Source organism: Hypanus sabinus, chromosome 8 (genome assembly GCF_030144855.1).
Source record: "Hypanus sabinus isolate sHypSab1 chromosome 8, sHypSab1.hap1, whole genome shotgun sequence".
NCBI lineage: Eukaryota > Metazoa > Chordata > Chondrichthyes > Myliobatiformes > Dasyatidae > Hypanus > Hypanus sabinus.
This window is the reverse complement of record NC_082713.1, coordinates 158,793,979-158,813,902: the sequence shown is the minus strand read 5'-3', so window position 1 is coordinate 158,813,902 and position 19,924 is coordinate 158,793,979. Positions and strand designations below refer to the sequence as shown.

Below are 19,924 nucleotides of genomic sequence, written 5' to 3'. Positions count from 1 at the left end.
TCTGTAAACTCTGGGGGCTGCTATGCGTGAAAATCCCAGGAGATCAGCAGTTTCTGAGATACTCAAGCCACCCTCTCTGGCACCAATAAGCATTCCAAGGTCAAAGTCACTGAGATCACGTTTCTTTCCTGTTCTGATGTTTGGTCTTATCAGCAACTGAACCTCTTGACAAGGTCTGTATGCTTTCATGCACAGAGTTGCTGCCACATGATTTGCTAATTAGATATTTGCATTAACCGGATGTACCTAATAAAATGGCCACTAAGTGTATGTATACCAGTTATAGGGATTTCCCTCAATGGTCCTCAGTGGAATCTTTCAACTTATCACAATCTTATGTTTATTGAATGCAATGAAGGTAAATTCTGAAACCCAATCCGCACAAGACCATGAAAATGAGGTGGATTTCTATTCATCAATAATTACTAGTGATAAGGTGGGATTATGTTGATTTTTCATGTATGTCATGTACATATGTCCATCATCACAGATTCCCAACCAATCAGGCCACGCTCCCTACTCACTGCGGCCATCAGGTAGAAGGTACAAGAACCTCAGGACTTGCAACACCAGGTTCATGAACAGTTACCACCCCTCAACCATCGGGCTCTTGAACAAAGGGGATAACTCCACTCACTTGCCCCATCATTGAGATGTTCCCACAAGCAATGATCTCACTTTAAGGACTGTTCATCTCTTTATCTCATATTCTCGTTATTTATTGCTATTTATTTATATTTGCATTTGCAGAGTTTGTTGTCTTCTGCACTCTGGTTGATCTTTCATTGATCTTGCTATAGTTACTTTTCTATAGATTTGCTGAGTATGCCCGCAGGAAAATGAATCCCAGGGTTGCTTCTGGTGACGTGTATGTAGTTTGATAAAAAAATTTACTTTGAACTTTGTATCTCACTGGATGAGTCGATTTCGTAAGTCATCCACTTAGAAATTTACTTTGAACTTTGTATCTCACTGGATGATCCATTTTCTTAAGCTATCCACTCTGTCCTGGGCCTACTTGTTGTTGTTGCTTCCATCAGCATTTTACTGGACTTCTGAGCTGCTTAAAGTGCTCTTTCAAAAAATAAATCAGAACATGGACGTGCCCAGGGAACAAAAGTATGAAATGGAATACCCAAACAAGATGAGACCTATCATGTGGAGGGTAACAAGTGTTCAGCACAACACTTGTACAAGTAAACGGGGTTCATTTCTCACCACCGTCTCTAAGGAGATTGCACATTCTCCTTGTGACCATGTGGGTTTTCTCTGGGTCCTCACACGGTTCAACGATGTATCAGTTGGTAGGTTAATTGGTCATTCTAAATTGTCCCACGATTAAGCTGGGGTTAAATGGTGGATTACTGGGTGGCACAGTTCGAGGGGGGCCTATTCCATGCTGTATCTCAACAAATAAAAAATTTATAACTGTCATAAGAATTCTGAACAATTTACAACAACTTCATCCAAAAAGTCCAAAGGTTAAAGTAAATTTTTATTATCGAAGTACATATATGCCATTTCGTACAGCCCTGAGATTCAGTTTCCTGTGGGCATACTCAGCAAATCCATAGAATAGTAACTGTAGCAGGATCAATGAAAGATCAACCAGAGTGCAAAAATAAATAATGAGAACATGAGATAGTGAGATAAAGAGTCCTTGAAGTGAGATCACTGGTTGTGAGAATGTCTCAATGAGGGGGCAAGTGAGTGGAGTTATCCCCTTTTGTTCAAGAGCCTGATGGTTGAGGGGTAAAAAAGCTTGAGGGAGTCATGACATCAGGTACACATTACAAAAACAGCTGTATTAGGAACATCACAGTAATGAAAGCTTCCGAATCGGCCTTCAGACATCAGAAATATAACAGGTCCTGTGTTGGGATGAGTTTGGGTACTGTAATTTGTCAGCATCACCAACACTAAGTCAGAACTTGAGCTGCACACCACCTTAAATATAGCAAAAATAGTTCCTGGTTGCCAAGTAATACTGCACATGCAACAGTAAGGTGAAGGGAGCAGGCCTCAGGTCCTGTGTGACCCCACAATCCAGCACGATATCCACTGAGTATACCAAGGAAGAAAGAAGCCAAAATGAGCTTTCTTGGTGTTATGAGTTGAGCAGAGCTTGGAATGGATTAGAAAGCCAATAGATACTGGCATCTCTGGAAATACAATGAAAGAGATGAAACATGAAACAATTGTGCTGTGTAAATTTTGTAATACCACTCCTGCAGAATGACTAGTTCAATGCTTCAGTTAAAACTGATTCTGACAGTGGTCACCGAATGAAACAATTGATTTTGGAAAAACCATCCATTACAACATTTTCTGCAGAAGCCAATTACATGATTTGTTGAAAAAGGTGCAGAGAACAGCCACGATGTGAAAAATACAATCCTGTTTAGCTTTGTAGAAGTTGAGGGTTCCCATAAATCACAAAGTGTTAGGGCTAGCTTTACAATGCCAAAATACAGAATAGTAACTGCAAGACACAAAAAAGCACAGTAAATAATCCATATTATTGGACACATTGGTCCCATACTTTCACAGACTAAAAGTGTCCAATACAGTGACAAAGTTCAAGACAGAATGCAGAATCTCAAACTCTAACAACTCCAGGCCATGCAAGAAAAGCATCCAGGTGCTTAATAGCTCCAATCTTGGGTCCCAAACAGTACATATGAAGTTCCTCAACCCCTTGGAAAGGGTGGCTGACATTCTCTAGGATACATGAGAAACTACATAACCAGTAAAAAATATCTACATCACAGGAATGCAGCAAGCAATCCAAGTAACAAGTCCAATAGTTTTGTAACAATTGTATACAGTATATAGCAGTAAAGATGAACCTCACAAAATCTGCCTCAAGCACACTTGGAGAGAAAATCTAAAAGTTTTCATAGAAATACTACTTATCAAATATGTGTATTTCTTATGATTTTAACCTGCTTGCACAAGAGCTGCCTGGTGAAACTTAACTAGCATAATGGTTCATGTTTTCCTGCAAAACCAGTACAGTTGTACTCTTTCCTGTCCTTTTACTGAAAAATATGATCTAAGATTTAATAGGAAACCGTCATCATTTGCTTCTACCATGAATAATTTTATTTACAGAATACTTTTCATAGTGTTTTAGAAAGAGATAAAAGTTGAAATATGAAAAATAAAAAAACGGGAAAATAAAAGGCAAAAAGATGAAAGCAACACACGCAAAATGCTGGAATTCAGCAATTCAGCAGGCCAGGCAGTATCTATGAAAAAGAGTAAACAGTTGACATTTTGGGCCAATATTCTTCATCAGGACTCAGCCCGAAACATTGACTGTTTACTCTTTTCCATAGATGCTGCCTGGCCTGCTGAGTTCCTCCAGCATTTTGTGTGTGTTGCTTGGATTTCTAGCATCTACAGATTTCCTCTTGTTTGAAGATGTTAGTTAAAAGCAAGGTTAAAAAACACAGGTTTTGAGCTGGTGTTTGAAGTGTCATCTGATTCTGCATCCCTTATAGTTTTAGGTTTGAATTCCACAGCTTAGGAGCATAGTAAAAAGCTGTTAAAAAAATCTTTTGAGAGAAGAAGATCTGAGAGTTCGAGTAGGGTTGTGAAACTAAAATGATTGTGTTATGTGCTCTGGTTCCAGACCATTAAGAGCTTTAAAAACAAGTAAGAAAACTTAAAAAATCAATTCTAAAAGATACAGAAAACTAGTACAGGAGTCATATGTTCCCTCACACTTTCTTTGATTAGAAGTCTATCAGCAGTGTTCTGGATGAGTTTAAGTTTGTAGATTGCTTTGGAAGGCCAGTAAATGACTGTATTGCAGTAATCTAGTCTATTCGATATAAAGGGGTGAATTAGTTTTGTAGCATCATTACATGACAGAAACAGACATACTTTGGCAATATTTCTTCAGTGTAGAAATTCTGAATCAAGGATAACACCCACATTAGTTACCTTTGATTTTTACAAGAGTAGCCAAGTTCCCAAGTTAATCAAGAAGTTTATCTCTTCTGGGTTTGGGACCAGCCAAAAGTATTTCAGTTTTATCTTCACTTAGTTATGGAAATTATTGCTCATCTACTGTATATTGCAGTCATACCAGAAATCAGAGAAGATGGGGAACTATCATCATCAGGCTCAACTGAAATATATAGTTGTGTGCTGTCTGCATAACTATGGAAATGAAGTTTATGCTCTCTATTGATTTCTCCTAAGGGGAGCATGTATAAGGAGAAGAGAAGGGGACCAAGACAGCTTCCCTGAGCAACATCAAAACGTACATGTTTCTCTTAGATAATTGGTCTCCAAGGCAGATAAAGAAAAAAAAAATTCTAGGATTTAAGTAAAATGTTGCATATAATTGTTTAGAGTTTAGGGTTACAGAGTCAAACAGCAGAGAAATACAAACTCCAGCAGCTCATTTCTTTCCTCTAAATTTCAACCCCTGCAATCCTGTGTCTTCTTTTGGAATGAACTGCTTGAGAAGTGGTGGAGGCAGATACAATGTTTAAAAGATAGATGACTTGTTAATAAAGATGTGTAAGGATATGAGATGAGGTCAAAAAGGTTTAGTTTCTCAGTCAAGTTAATAAGGCGCGTCAATAGAGTCTGTACTGTACATTTCTACGACCCTATGAAGAATTTTCCCATTCTAAAAATAGAGACTTCTCTTCATTTGAAAATGTGGCCTAATTTTAATTTTCTTCAGTTGTGTATTCCCTTGGTGACAGTATTTTTTAATAAATGGGTTCCGTCACAGGCACAACCCTCCTCACTATCAAGGATATTTTCAAGGGGGAGTGTCTCAAGAGGACAGCATCCATTGCCATCCACAGCAGGAGTTTTCAAGATTCCTCATGCCATAGACCCTAGCATTATCCGAGGGGTCCTTGGACCCCACAATGGGAACCCTGAAGCCATGCCTTCTTATTATTATACAGGTAAAGAGCCTGAAGACCCAAAGCCATCAGATTTCTGAACAGTCTATGATCACTACCCTGTTATAACTTTTTATTTGTACTATTTTGTAATTTTACTGCCTCACAATTTCTCTTTTGCACAATTTATTATTGCAACTTACAGTAACATTTTATGTATTGCACTATACTGCTGCCACAAAACAACAAATTTTGCATTATACGTCAGTGACTTCACATTATGTCAGTGATAATAAATCTGATTCTAATCCTTGCCATTTTTATATCTTTATACTGTACTGCTGCCACATATCAATAAATTTAACATCAGACAAGCCTGCGATAATAAACCTGATTCTGAACTTTGAAAAATCAAAGTTCCCATCCATTCACATGTAGGGTAGATTCTTTCTGTCAACTTTTATATAGTGTGCAGATTGAGGGAGGAGGATAGAGAACAAGTCAGTGCCAAGTATTTTGCAAAGAGGTACTGACTAGCACCATTAGATGTGGAGCAAGAAATTCACAGTTTCAATTCTCTACACAACTCCAGTGTCACATCACATGCATAACTCCTTTCCTTCATTTTCTTGTTCTCATCTCCCCAATATTCAAAGTTTGACCCAGAAATGCAAAGACAATAAAGTGTAAATTGATCTGGTTTCTCTGACTTCAAGGTACGAGAAATTTCTTTGAAATGCAGCACATTGTAGCATATTCTTACCATCTTTGAAATGCAGTACATTGAAAACCTAGAGAAAGCATTTGATACTGCAGTATTCACTGAGTTTGGAGATTAACTTGCAGATGTTTCATCTCCAGTCAAGGTGACATCCTCAGTGCACAATTGTTGGTGCATCTCTCTGGGAGCGCTCATGTTTATGTAGGCCCCTGTTGGCTTGCTCGGTGCTGATTGGCTACCCCTTCAGTTGACCTTTGAACTCTATTGGCTCATGTTTCTTTGGCTCTTAGGGGTTCGCAGATGGCGTCTATTTCGATATGTTTGTTTATGGATTTAACAGAAGAGAACCAGACTTCTAAAAATTCTCGCGTCTGATTTGCATTTGCCTGCGCCAGAACCTCTGTGTTGTCCCAGTTAAAGTGGTATCCTTCTCAGTCTTCATATACCAAGATCAGCAATAGTGGAACATGACTCTGTACCGCCAGTTTGTGTTCCCATAAACAAATTGGGTGTTCACGTCCTGTCTGGCCTCGTCTTCCGGGATTTAATTACCAAATTGGGGGGGGCAGTGAATCGGGCTATAAACCCATTATCTGATCTGGTTGCGTGGGTAACCAGACGGGAAACCAGCAGAGATGGAAATAGACAAATTTATAAAGAACCCGACCGGGGGCATTGGAGGATGCCCGGAAGGTGGAATTGGTGAGTGTTGCGAAACTATTAAAGCTCTCGGCGGTGAAATCGTTGATGAGAAAGTGGGAGATACAGAGGGCAATAGCCATGCATTATGTATCCGAGGATGTATTCCAAGTGGATGCATTGGACTTGTTCCCGCAGATGAAACCAGCCGACGGTGAGGTTCAGTTAGAGGTAGAAAAATTAAGGTTGGCTGAGAAGGAGAAGGAGAGGCAGTGTGAACTTCAGGTGAGGCAGCTGGAAGCAGAGGAGGAAGAAAGGAAAGCTGCAGTTGCTTTTGCCAGTTGTTTTTACAGGTACCTTGGTTCTTCAGACAGGCTGCCTTAAAGTCGCCTTTGGTTCGTGGACAGTGGGTGATGCCGTGACAGACAACACATCTACACAGCAAGATGTCCAGATAACCTGTTTTAGTGATGTCAGCGCATTGGGGAAAAGATCCTTGCGTTTACAAGTGCCGGATCAGTTAGATGCTCCTAGAAATCAAACAGGGCTTCAATGCTAATAATCCATCTTAATGAGAACATCTGCATCAGAGCAGGATCAGGGTTTTAGCCACCGGACTTGAAGAGCCATAATCTTACACGATAACAAAGGGGACAACGGTCAGGTGCAACTAACAAGCCAAGCTCAACTGGCTATCAAATATATTCCCCCCATAGATGCTGCCTGACCTGCTGAGAACCTCCAGCATTCTGCGTTGCCCTGGATTTCCAGCATCTGTAGGATCTCCTGTGGTTCAAGTATATCCTGTTGCCTTGCGATTTTTATTGAATCCATTTATTTAGTACATGACAGCTTTCAGCAGTATTAAATGTGTAAACAGCAATCTAGCAGCTCAAGCAGAAAGCTACGGCTGCAAGCTTTGCAGCTGCTCATCGTGCTCACTCTCACGTTGTTATCCGACACAGCCATTGTTCCACTGTGCAGCGGTGGTAGGCTGTACACCAGGTGACGGGATGACAGAAAACTCTAAACACTTCACGATGCTCTGTGTGAAAATCAGACCTGTTGGTTACCAGAGGAGAAAACTTCACTCACAAAATTCTGCCACCAAGATTATTGCAGCAATAAAGCAAGAAACAGAACGTGCCCAGATTTATATTTTAAAAAACCTCCATTTGAAGTGATGGCCATGAAAAAAAGGTTTATCAACAAAGATAAATTTTACAGATGCTGGCAATGTATGCAATAATCCTGGGAAAAAATTGCTCAGATTTGGCAGCATCTATGAATAGCTGCTGAAGGATTGATGACACTGCAGTCTAGTTCATCACCTGTGGCCACTAAATCTGTGCACAACAGTAGATTTGATTTAAAGACTTAAATATAAATCACTGTGCTCTTCTTGAAATGACGAACAGTTTAACTTGTAAATGTATCATCTGGAATACACTGTGTTGTGACAGTGCTTTCATTAAAGGCAAAACTAACATTAAACACAGTTGGGCAGAGGTCAGCTGCATCGATATATTGCGGAAAAAGAAATTTAACTGAGCTATGCATTGCTCATTTGGCATCTTTCAAGAAGGGAAACACTTGTTATCTTTCGAATGAGATGTTTAATGAAGCATCATTTGCCTAGTTAAAGTCAGGATTGTTATTTTCTCTCAGGGTTTAGACTTGCATTGTAAATGGAGAATGTTAATGCCCTAAGCAACTCCATGGCAGTTAATCCAGTTACTCATGCTTGGTGGGACTACCATCATCGTTATGTGCCGTGTCACATGATGTGAGCGTTCACGGTCCATGACCATAATTATTCCCGGCAAATTTTTCTACATAAGTGGCTTGCCATTGCCTTCTTCTGGGCAGTGTCTTTACAAGACCAATACACAGAGACTGCCTGCCTGCCCTCAGTGGTCACATAACCAGGACTTGTGATATGCACCAGCTGCCCATCCGACCATCCACCAGCTGCTCCCGTGGGGCTTCATCGCGGGCGGGGGAAGGCCAAGCAGGTGCAGTTGGTATAGCAGAGGATGGCTACACCTTGTCCAAGGAGACCTGTAGGCTGCAGAGGGAAGAAGCGTCTTACACCTCCTTTGCTAGAGACATATTGGCACCCAGCCACCCGGGTGGGATTATATTAAGGAAAAATGGAGCACAATGATCTGTCAATCAGTGCTCTGCCAATGCTTCTAAAATATTTGATTTATTTTGTCCTGCTGCTTGTGGACAGGACACGTCTGGTCAATTTTCTATCTTGTCAGGGAGATGCCAATGTTGTAGCTACACTGAAACGGATTGACCAAGAGCACAAATCTTCAGTACTGTTCAGTCATCGTCATACAGAACAGAAATAGGCCATTTGGCCCAACATATCCATGGCCATCCAAGCTAATCCTGTTTGGACCTTATCCTCCTGAACCCTTCCTATCAATATTCCTGCTCAGTTGTCTTTTAAAAGTACCTGCCGCTACCACTTCTACTTCTAATGGAAGCTAATTCCATTCTCACATCTTGTGGAAAAGAAAAGTTGCCACTTAAGTTCCTATTAAATCTTTCCCTTCTTACCTTCAACTATACCCTTTAGATCTCAATCCCCCAATCTGTTGAAAGACTGACTACATGCACGCTATCTATGCCACTCATCATTTTATACACCTCTCAGTCTCCTACACTGCCTAACCTCTCTCCAGAACTCAATCCCTCATATCCCAGCAAAAGCCCTTCACTTCCTTTCTGCTTTGTTTCTGAACGCAATACTCCAAATGGGGCCTTACCACGGTCCTGAACAACTGAAACATAACCTCTGAACTTCTGTACTCACTGTCGTGATGGAAGAAGGTCAGTGTTGCAAAAGCTTTCTCCACCATCCTCTCCAACTGTGACTCTACCTTCCGTGAATCATCTCCTTGAATTCCAAGATCCCAATTTCCAACAATATTCCTCACGACCTACCATTGACTGAGAACATCCTACCTGGATTTGACCTTCCAAAATGCAACACATTGTACTTATTTGAATTACACTCACAGAAGGTCTTACACTCATATCCTCATCTTCAAGGTCCATTCAAATAATGGAAATATTGTTTTGGTCTTTTTCAGTTCCATCATATATTTTGTAATTGGCCTGCAATCACTATGGTTCTAATAACCGTACCTCTTTGAAGAGATGTATTTGAGTTTTCACTTTAAAGTAGTTTTCTTCTTCTATTAACGCAACGCACACAAAATGCTGGTGGAACGCAGCAGTCCAGGCAGCATCTATAGTGAGAAGCACTGTCGACGTTTCGGGCCGAGACCCTTCGTCAGGACTGACTGAAAGGAAAGATACTAAGAGATTTGAAAGTAAGAGGGGGAGGGGAAAATGCGAAATGATAGGAGAAGACCGAGAGCCTTCACCCCACCCCCTCCAGTCTTCTTCTATCATTTTGCATTTTCCCCTCCCCCCACTACTTTCAAATCTCTTACTATCTTTCCTTTCAGTTAGTCCTGACGAAGGGTCTCTGCCTGAAACGTCGACAGCGCTTCTCCCTATAGATGCTGCCTGGCCTGCTATGTTCCACCAGCATTTTGAGTGCGTTGCTTGAATTTCCAGCATCTGCAGATTTCCTCGTGTTTGTTCTTCTTCTATTGCTAGAATGTTGTCAATGCCTGAAGATTCGCACAAATGCTTCAACTTTCTTTTTTGAACCAATGGCTGGGCTCACTTGTCTTTGAGAATGGAAATATTGTGAAGTCTCCTCCTCCTCCTCCAGTGAATGAACACACCAGTGCAACATGAATCAGGTACGTCACCCCATGATGTCTGTGCTGAACATGATGCCAAATTAAACCAAGTCTTTTCTATCAGCATGATACACATCCCCCTTTCCTCTGTATATTTATACATCCATCTAAAAGCCTTTAAAATGTCATTATTGTACCTGCTTCCACTGCCCACCTTGCAACCCATTCCAGACATGTTTACTGACTTATTGGGATGCAGGGCAGAACCAGCTCTCCCAGCCCCTCAATCCCCAATGTAATGCTAGCCTAATCATGGGACAATTTATGACGACCAGTTAACCTACCAACAGGAGTGTCTTTGGACTGTGGGAGGAAACCAGAGCACCCGGAGGAAACCGACGTAGTCAAGGGGAGATTGAACAAACTCCTTAGAGGCTACGGCTGGAATTGAACCCGGGTCACCTGTATTGTAGAGCACCATACTAACCATTACGCTACCATGCTGCATTTGCTACTCCTGATGTCCTAATGTGCTTGTACCATGCACATTTCCTTTAAAATTTTCCCCTCACACCTTAACAGCAAATCCTGTTATATTTGACATTTCAACCACAAGCAAAAAATACTGTCTCCCCTAACTGTGCCTCTCCTAATTATACAAACTCCTATCAGGACTTCCTTCAACTCTTCACTTTAACTTCCCATGTCCATTCTAACATGTCTATCCATGGTCTCCTTCACTGATAAACTTAGGTTGGAGGAACGACACCTTCTATTGTGTCTGCGTAGCCTTCAAGCTGATGCCATGCGCACCGGTTTCTCAAACTTCCAGTAATTTCTCCCTCCCCCTCTCTCTTTCCATACCCCATTATGATTTCCCTCACATCCCTTCACCTGCCACCACCTTCCTCTGGTTGTCCTCCTACGCCATTAGTCCTGTATCCTCTCCTATTAGATTCTCATTTCTTCAACCCTTTAGCTCTTTCTGCCTATCCCTCCCAGCTACTCACTTCAACACCTTTCCCCGATCGACCTACCTTCTCCCTCACCCATCACCAGCCAGCTTGCATTCTTTCCCCTCCCCACCTGATTATTCTGGCTTTTGCCCCTTCCTTTCCAAAACTGAAAGGGTCTCAGCCCAAAATGTCAACTGTTTGTTCCCCTACATGGATGTTTCCTATCGTGCTGGGTTCCTGCAGGCAGGCAGGTAGGTAGGTAGGTGTGTGTGCGCGTGTGCGTGTGCGTGTTTTTCTCCTTTGTCCAAGCTGGGCATCAATTAGACCAATTTTTTAATTGTCCACCACCATTCACAGCTGGGTGTGAATGGCCATTTAATTTCTGATCAATGACAACCCCAGGATTTTGACAGTGGGATATTCGGTGGTGATAACACCATTGAATGTGAGAGGGTGATAGCTAGATTTTCCCCTATTTGTTACTATTAAAGAGCAAGGAAGCCAGGATGAAGCTTTTTAAAGCACAATTTCTGAGTGTTGCTCTTCTGGAAAGATGTGAAGACTTGAGAGACCTGAAGAGATTTATCAAAATAATTCCAAGGATGTGCGACTTTGGTATATAATGCACAGATATGTTCTCTTTATGGTAGAATTAGGAGTTTGAAGAGATTGGAATGTCAAAGATTTTAGCAAATTTCTGCAGATACATCGTGGAGAGGTGGTTGCATCATCATCTTATGTGGAGGCACCAATGCATGGGATCAGAAAAAGCTGCCGAAGATCGTAAACCAGAAAACTCCACCAGGGGCTCAAGCCTTCCCTGTATTGAGAATATCTTCAAAAGGTAATGCCTCAAAAAGACAGCATCCATCATGAAGAATCACCCAAAACATGCCTTCTTCTCATTTCTACCAGCAGGGAGGAAATATGGGAGCTTGAAGACACACATTTAACACTTTAGGAACAGCTTCTTCCACTCAACCATCAGATTTCTGAATAGCCTATGAATCCATGAACACCACTTCACTATTTTTGCCCTATTCTTTTATTTTCTCTTATTGTAACATAATAGACTTCCTGTATTGCACCATACTGCTACTGGAAAACACATTTCATGGTATGTGTCACGTTATAATAAACCCAATTCTGATTTGGACTCTAGGGACCCTGCTCATTAAGCAGATGCCTCACAGCTCCCATGAATCAGTTCTCTGATTCTATCTACATGGAGATGCCACATTCCCCTAAGCCCCCATGGGCGTTCCTCCCACAAAACAAAGTTCTGAAGGTTGGTAGGTCATTTTGCCCTGTAAATTGTTCCTAGTGTGAGTGCATGGGAGAAAAGGCTTGTAGATAATATAGGATTGCTCTACCTGTTGACATAGATTCAATGGGCCAAGTGACCTCCTTCTGTGCTGTGAGGAAACATGAGTCAGTGGTGGTGAAGAGGACATCTGACAGAGGTATTTCAAATGATAGGTAGCAGGTAGAAATTAGAAACACAGAAAACCTACAGTTGCCCTCCTAGGCCCTTAGTCCTGTATCTTCATATTAGATACTCATTTCTTCAACCCTTTAGCTCTTTCTGCCTATCCTTCCCAGCTACTCGCTTCAACACCTTTCCCCGATCGACCTACCTTCTCCGTCACCCATCATTCAGCCCACAAAGCTGTGCCAAACATGAAATCACCCAGGGTTACCCATAGCCCTCTATTTTTCTAAGCATGTACCTATCCAGGAGTCTCTTAAAAGACCCTATTGTATCCACCTCCACCACTGTCGCCAGCAGCCCATTCCACGCACTCACCACTCTCTGCATATAAAACTTACCCCTGATGTCTCCTCTATGCCTACTTCCAAGCACCTTAAAACTGTGCCCTCTCATTTGAACCCTGGGAAAAAGCCTCTGACTATCCATACAATCAACGCCTCTTATCATTACACGATCAAGGCCTCTCATCATCTTGAACTTAAGAGATTCTTCAGATGCTGGAAACCCAGAGGAGCATACACAAAATATTGAAGGAACTCAGCAGGTCAGGTAGCACCTTTGGCAGGGAATAAACAGCAGATGCTCCAGGCCAAGCCCTTCTTCAGGACTGAAAAGGCAAAGGGAAGATGCCAGAATAAGAAGGGAGGATGAGAAAGAGGACAAGCTATAAGATGACTGGTGAAGCCAGGCGCATGGGGGAGGGGGTTGAAGTACAAAGCTGGGAGGTGATGTAAGGTGCTGGAGGAGGGAGGAGAAGGAGTCAGATAGGAAAAGAGATTGGATCACAGGAGAAAGAGAAGGAGGAAGGGTACCAAGGGGAGGTGATAGGCAGGCGAGAAGAGGTAAAAGGCCAGAGTGGGGAAGGAGGAGGGGGAAAAATTACTGTAAGTTGGAGAAATTGACATTCATGCCACCAGGTTGGAGACTAACGAGACAGAGTATGAGGTGTTGCTCCTTCAACAAGGAAGTGGCCTTATTGTGGTGACAGAACCGACATGCCAGAATGGGAATGGAGACAGGAACGAAAATGGTTGGTCACCAGGAAATCCCACTTTTTGCAGATTGAGTGAAGGTGCTCAACAAAACTGCCACCCCAGTCTCTGTCGGGTCTCACCAACGTAGAGGAGGCTGCAATGGGACAACCACAGCAGATCTGCTGGTGAAGAGAGTTGCCTCACCTGGAAGGACTAGTTGGGGCCCTGAGTGGAGGTGAGGAAGGAGGTGCACGGACAGGTGTAGCACTTCCGCCGCTCGCAAGGATAAATCCCAGGATGGGGATTAGCGGTGGGGTCCCGTTGAACATGGCAGCTGCAGAGAAAAATGTGTTGGATGCAGAGGCTCATGGGGTGGTAGGTGAGGACACGAGGAACTCTATCCCTTTTAGCAGGTTGAAATTCCCCTTTGCAGAGGGTTCAAGAACTTGGTGATATGGAATGGAAACAAGTGGCAATAACACTGATCTTCACATGCGATGGAAGCTTCAACTGCACTGTTCAAACAGGGCAAGTAGCTAAGGGGATTTGCAGGTGGGACAAGAGCTTCCTGTAACTTAACAGAAAATGCAGTACTCTAGCTGCTGATTCATTGCATTTTAAGTATTTTTTAAATGATATCCTTTTGCATTATCACATCATCGTATGGAGGGCAGTTTCTTGTATTCCTTAACACCTTCTCCACCTATCCCTGTCACCTATAGGAATTTGTATGCATTGCAGTTTTTCTTTTCATTATCCTACTGTGAATTCCTTATCGTGTGAACCTTCAATTACCTCATATTTGTCCAGACTTATCTCCATTTCCCATTACTCCACACACCCAAGTCCTTTGAATCATCTTACAGCTTTCTACCCTCTCAACTACACGACTTCACAATCTGCAAACCCCAATCATCTCACACAAAGTCCAAAAGCTTTCTTGTAATACAAGCTACCTATCGCTTGTCAATATAGAACTCAGTAATACCTAGCAAACAACCTTCCAGCTCTGTAAGTTCAGCAAGTCAGGGTAAGTTCCTGCAGCATTTTGTGTTGTTCAAACTATCCAGGATCTGCAGAAGTTCTTCTGTCAGATATTTAAATTGTTATTGTTCCCAGTTCCGGCTACTGAGCCCCATATTGAACCTTGGATGCTTTATATTTTTGCTGATCTATCTGTTTTACCTGGTATTTTGCCTATTTATATATTGAAATTTGTTTTTTTTTGCAGCAGGGATCCCAAAATTTGAGCTGCTGTTGCATCAGATGACATAGAGCTTCAGGCACTTCAGATGCAAAGCTCCACTCAATAATATTCCCATGCATACTTTCTCATTCTCTTTCATTCTATTTTTACCTTGTACCTACATAGAGCTGCTACGTTGTTCAAATAGCAATTCATCACTTACAGGAAAATTAGACAGCTTTGATCGAAAATCACATTACCACATTTTTCAACCTTAATTTTTTTAATTGACCTACAGCGCTGAATAGGCTTGTCTGGCCCTTTGAGTCGTGCCACCCAGTAATCCCCTGTATTAATCTTGGGCTAAACCCAGGACAATTTACAATGACCAATTAGCCTACCAACTGATACATCTTTGGACTGTGGGAGGAAACCGGAGCACCTGGAGTAAACCCATGCAGTCACAGGGAGAACATACAAACTCCTTACAGGCAGCAGTGGGAACTGAACCTGGGTCACTGGTACTGTAAGGTGTTGTGGTGACCATTACGCTAGCAAACAGAATTTTTAAAAATGTTACTGGGAGAACTTTGCTGTCCATTTTACAGTCTGGTAACCCAGTAACTACTGGCACTGATCAAGCAGCCAAACAATTTGACTAGACAGTAGCTCTCAGCTGGTACATTATTTAAAACACAGCTTCTAGTACAAGGTAAATCCCAGCTGATGATTTGCTTTTTTTAAAAAAAAACTCTAGCCATTATGAGAAAAGATGGGACAGAATCATTGGTCAAACTCCTCTATCACCACAAATAGTACAAGAATTTTGATGCATGACAGCAATGGCAAGTGTGATGCTGTCAGACGCTGTATGAGCAGATCGCTAGTCAATGTAATGAAGAGGAAAACCGGAGCAAGTGGCAGGATAAACTAAGTTTGCCAGAAACAGGGCCATTGCAAAATAAGTATGCAGTAACTCTTAGCATGTGGTAATATCTTTCCTCGACCATGCTTTTAAAGAGACTTCTAAAACCTCATTATGAATGGCATACATGTCCCATCTGTCCATTGCAAATGAGTATTTGATAAACTTACTGAGTTTCACCACAGGAGAGAAATTGTGCAGTATGCTGGTGGAATGAACGCCTGAGCTCCCACAGATCCCGGTTTGTGCAGCATCACAGCGCATCAAATTGGATACCTCTCTCCTTTATGAACTGATTTTCTCAGTGGCCAATGTGCCTGGTAACATGAACACTGATAGGATGCCCAAACTCACATCGTTTAAAAACATTGTCCACCCTGCAGTGACCTGAGGTCTGGAATTTGGAGTGCGCTTTCCAAAGGCATTGCAAAAAAATAGCTTCGTCAGAAGGACTGAGGCAATTCCCTGCCACACCACCTTTGAGGGCAATTAGAAATGGCCGATAAATTCTGGACAAGCTAGCTACATACACGTTCGCACCCCAACCTCGCCAGCAAAATGATTAAAACATATGACACGTTGCAATCACATTCTTCAACATAACTTCATGACATGAAGCAATAAGTGTTTTTTTGATGTGATTTATGCAATTAAGATTTGCTCCTCGGCTTTTGAAACAATGCTATTGGGTGACACAACAGTTGATGCTGTTGCCGCACAGCCGCAGCAACATAGGTTCAATCCTGATCCAGAGAATACTCACGTGGAGTCTCCTTGCACTCCCGGAACCACACGGGCTCCATGCTCCAGTTCCTTTCACATCCCATAGATATGCTAGTAGATTTATTGGCTCCATATTGCTGGGCGGGCAGGAGAAGAATCAGTGAGCATTTCAAAGGAGTGAGAGAATGGCAATAAGGAAAAGAGTGGGGAATGGGAATGGGAGGGGACAGGTAGTTGGGAATGGGACGAGACTGCAAGTTGGAAAAGGGACGGGACTGGGAGTTGGAAACGGACACAGGATGGGGGGGGGGGGGGAGGAGCTGAAAAGGGACTGACAGAAATGGGAGCTGAGAGCTAGCATGCACTTAATGGGCCAAAAGGCCTCCTATGTTGCAAACAATTATCTGATAATAAGTCAACATACAAGCAAAAATCTGGTAATCACCCTCAGTATGTACTGGAATAAATTATAAAATAAAAATTACTTCTAAAGTTATAACCACCTTTTGACAAAATAACTGTAATTTGCTTAAAATGCTGAGGGGGTAGTTTTAAATTCAGTGATGAGCCAGCCAGGCTAGATGAATGAGAATCATTTGCATCTACACGAGCCTGTGATCACAGACTGATTTGGCAAAGTGAGCTATTGAGAAAGTGTACAGGGAGGGGTGTCGAATCAAATAGACATCTTCAAGGGAAAACTTCACCAAACATGTCACTCACCTCTTCTTCAATCATGAGGTGCTTTGAGGGTGGGGGTGGGCAGTGTTCAAAATATGGACACAACCTCATCCGAGTGAGGGTAACCCACTCAGATCATTTAGATTATTCTTCCTCAGCAGTTCAGAAAGCAGGCAATTTTTTAAAAAGTGTTTTGCATATTTGAAGAGCTAATTGCAGTCTTTGTTCACCAACAGCAAGCGTTCATTCTTAAACTGCAAATAGTGCTTGTTCAGAATTTATTTTTAAAATCATTTCCACCTCAATGTTGTATTTAAACCTTAAACTTAGCAACTTGGCTGCAAAGTAATCTAGTATTTATAACTTTGTTCCTTCCTCCGGTGATACAGCATTCTTTTAATCTTCCTCAAAAACCTTAACCCACATCTCTTCACACATCCAGTCGCTCTTATTTAAAAACCATTTTAAATTCCCCACAAAGTTAATCTTAATGGAGTCAGATAATTCCTCAGCCAAGTAGTACAGATAAGGAAAGAAAAAGCCAGTTGGACCCAATTCCTTTCTCAGGCAGTAACAGCAAACATCCAGCAGGGTAACCCTTTAGCGCAGGAACAGAGCCATTTCCCTCACAGGAACAGCATTTGGAACAGCTGGTGGGCATTGTATTCCAGAGCCTGTTCAGCCAATAAGATCAGGGGCGATGTGCACCTTTACTCCATTCACCAGCCTCATCTCTCGTCTTTAATAAACTTGACTGGCAACAAGCTCAGATTTAATTATTTGAGCAAATATCTAATGCATAAAGGGGAAATTCTCCAAATTCCCACAGAGACTGAAAGAATTGTTTTTTCATATAGTTTGGGCAAATGTTCACATTGTGCTCTCCCTTGTCCATTCACTCTAAAATCATCATCAATCCGTCTTTCTGCAAGCAAAAATTAAAACCGCACAAATCACAAATTCAACCTGAAATTCAAGTTTGAATGGCACAGGTATTGATGGAATAAGTTCAAGCCATCCAGTAATCCTCACTTAACCATCTACACTTATTGAAAAGTTATAATTATAATTATAAAGTTATAATAAAAGTTAAAAAGTTATAAGAAACAAGATTGTTATTCAGACATTGTAACAGCTGAAAATTTCTGATCTATATTTCCAGATTTTGGACTTGATACAGCACCACAATTGCAAAATATTCCATAAGTGCAAATCTTATCCACAAAAAGCATACAAAATTACCATACAGATTATCGGAACTAATGCCTTTTTGTTTTAAACCATACTATTTCCAGTGAAATAGGAGATAAATTTGACATAATTACTGTTCAGATTATGTTTCCTTAGGCATGCTACAGAAGTCTACATCGCTGCTCCACACCTTCAACAGAATTAACAGATCCAGAATCAAGTTTAATATCACTGGCATATGTCGTGAAATTTGTTGTTTTGCCGCAGCCATACATTGCAATACAGAATTAAAAACTACTTTACAGTAAGTATATATATTTAAAAAGTTAAACAGTGTAAAAGGAGAAAAGTAGTGAGGTGGTGCTCATGGGTTCAATGTCCATTCAGAAATTGGACGGCAGACGGGAAAGAGCTGTTCCTGAATCATCCAGTGTGTGCCTTCAGGCTTCTGTACCTCCTTCCTGATGGGAGCAATGAGAAGAGGCATGTCCTGGGTGATGGGGGTCCTTAATGCTGGATGATGCCTTTACGAGGCATCGCTTCTTGAAAGTGTCCTGGATGCTGCAGAGGTGAGAGCCCATCACGGAGCTGACTTAATTCACAACTTTCTGCAGCTTATTTTGATCTAATGCAATGCCCCTCTATACTACACGGTGATGTAGCTAGTAAGAATGCTCTCCATGGTACGTCTAACGTGCATAGCTAATATGCACGCTTAAACCCAATACCAACCTGCAGTGATACCCATCACTAAACTAAGACAACTAACTCCATTCACATCCAACACTAGTCAAAACAAGGCAATCACCAGAATAGCTGTATGAAGGACAAAACCATTCTTAAACTTATCTTGGAATTGGAAACCTGCTTTCAAATTCCTTGGTGGCAAATTCCACAGTGAGTTAAACAATCATTTTTAGACCTGTACTGCTTGTTTGATGTGGTTGATTATTTGACAGAACTCTATTTGGCCATTTTATTTCTTGAACAGTTAACCTAAAGTTCAAAGTAAATTATCAAAGTACGTACAGTCTTTGTACTATACACTACCTTGAGATTCATTTGAAATCAATGCTGCATGCATGAAATTTCTCTCCTTAATATATATTCACTGATTTGGAAGGTCATTGGTGAATTATTATCCTTGACCTTTCAGGTTGCACACATCAAATTTTAACAAACCATTGATTTAACTTTTTGGTTTCTTCGTCATTGACTTCAACTCTGTGTCATTGAATTTCTCAATTTCTTAGCTGCAGAAAAGTGTCATTTTGCTCACTCGAACAGTTTTAGATAACTCATTTGCCCATTGCTGATGCAAAGGATCTAATGCCACTTTGCAAAGCAGAGCAAAATGTTCTCTCAGAGTTCTGGTCAACAGAATCGTCAAAGCAAACTCAACAGTGTTACATGGCTCTGGTTCCCTGGTTTTCATGTTCCCTACCCTCAACTACATTTCAAAATGAACAGAAGAAAAGGGACTTGGACAATCAGCTCATCTAGCCTCATCAACACCACCAGGCACGGTATCACCCTCATACACTTTCACTGCCTTTAGTTTAAACATCTACTAAGGAGAGGATGTTTCTTATAGTAGGGGAGACAGAGGGCACACAGCCTCAGAATGCAAGGATGTCTCTTTACAACAGAGATGAGAAGGAATTTCTTTAACCAGAGGGTGGTGAATCTGTGGAATTTCTTGCCTCAGACAGCTGTAGCGGCCAAGTCATTGGGTACATTTAAAGTAAAGGCTGATAGGTTCTTGATTGGTAGGCTCGTCAAAAGGTTACAAGGAAAAGGCAAGAGAATGGGGTTGAGAGGGAAAATAAGC

General features: G+C 41.6%; 1 protein-coding gene across 2 annotated transcripts in view; it reads right to left on the bottom strand.

Annotated features, from left to right (window-relative positions):
* Nucleotides 1-19,924, bottom strand: part of grip1 (glutamate receptor interacting protein 1) — a 458,415-nt gene that overhangs the window by 386,458 nt on the left and 52,033 nt on the right. The window lies entirely within an intron of this gene.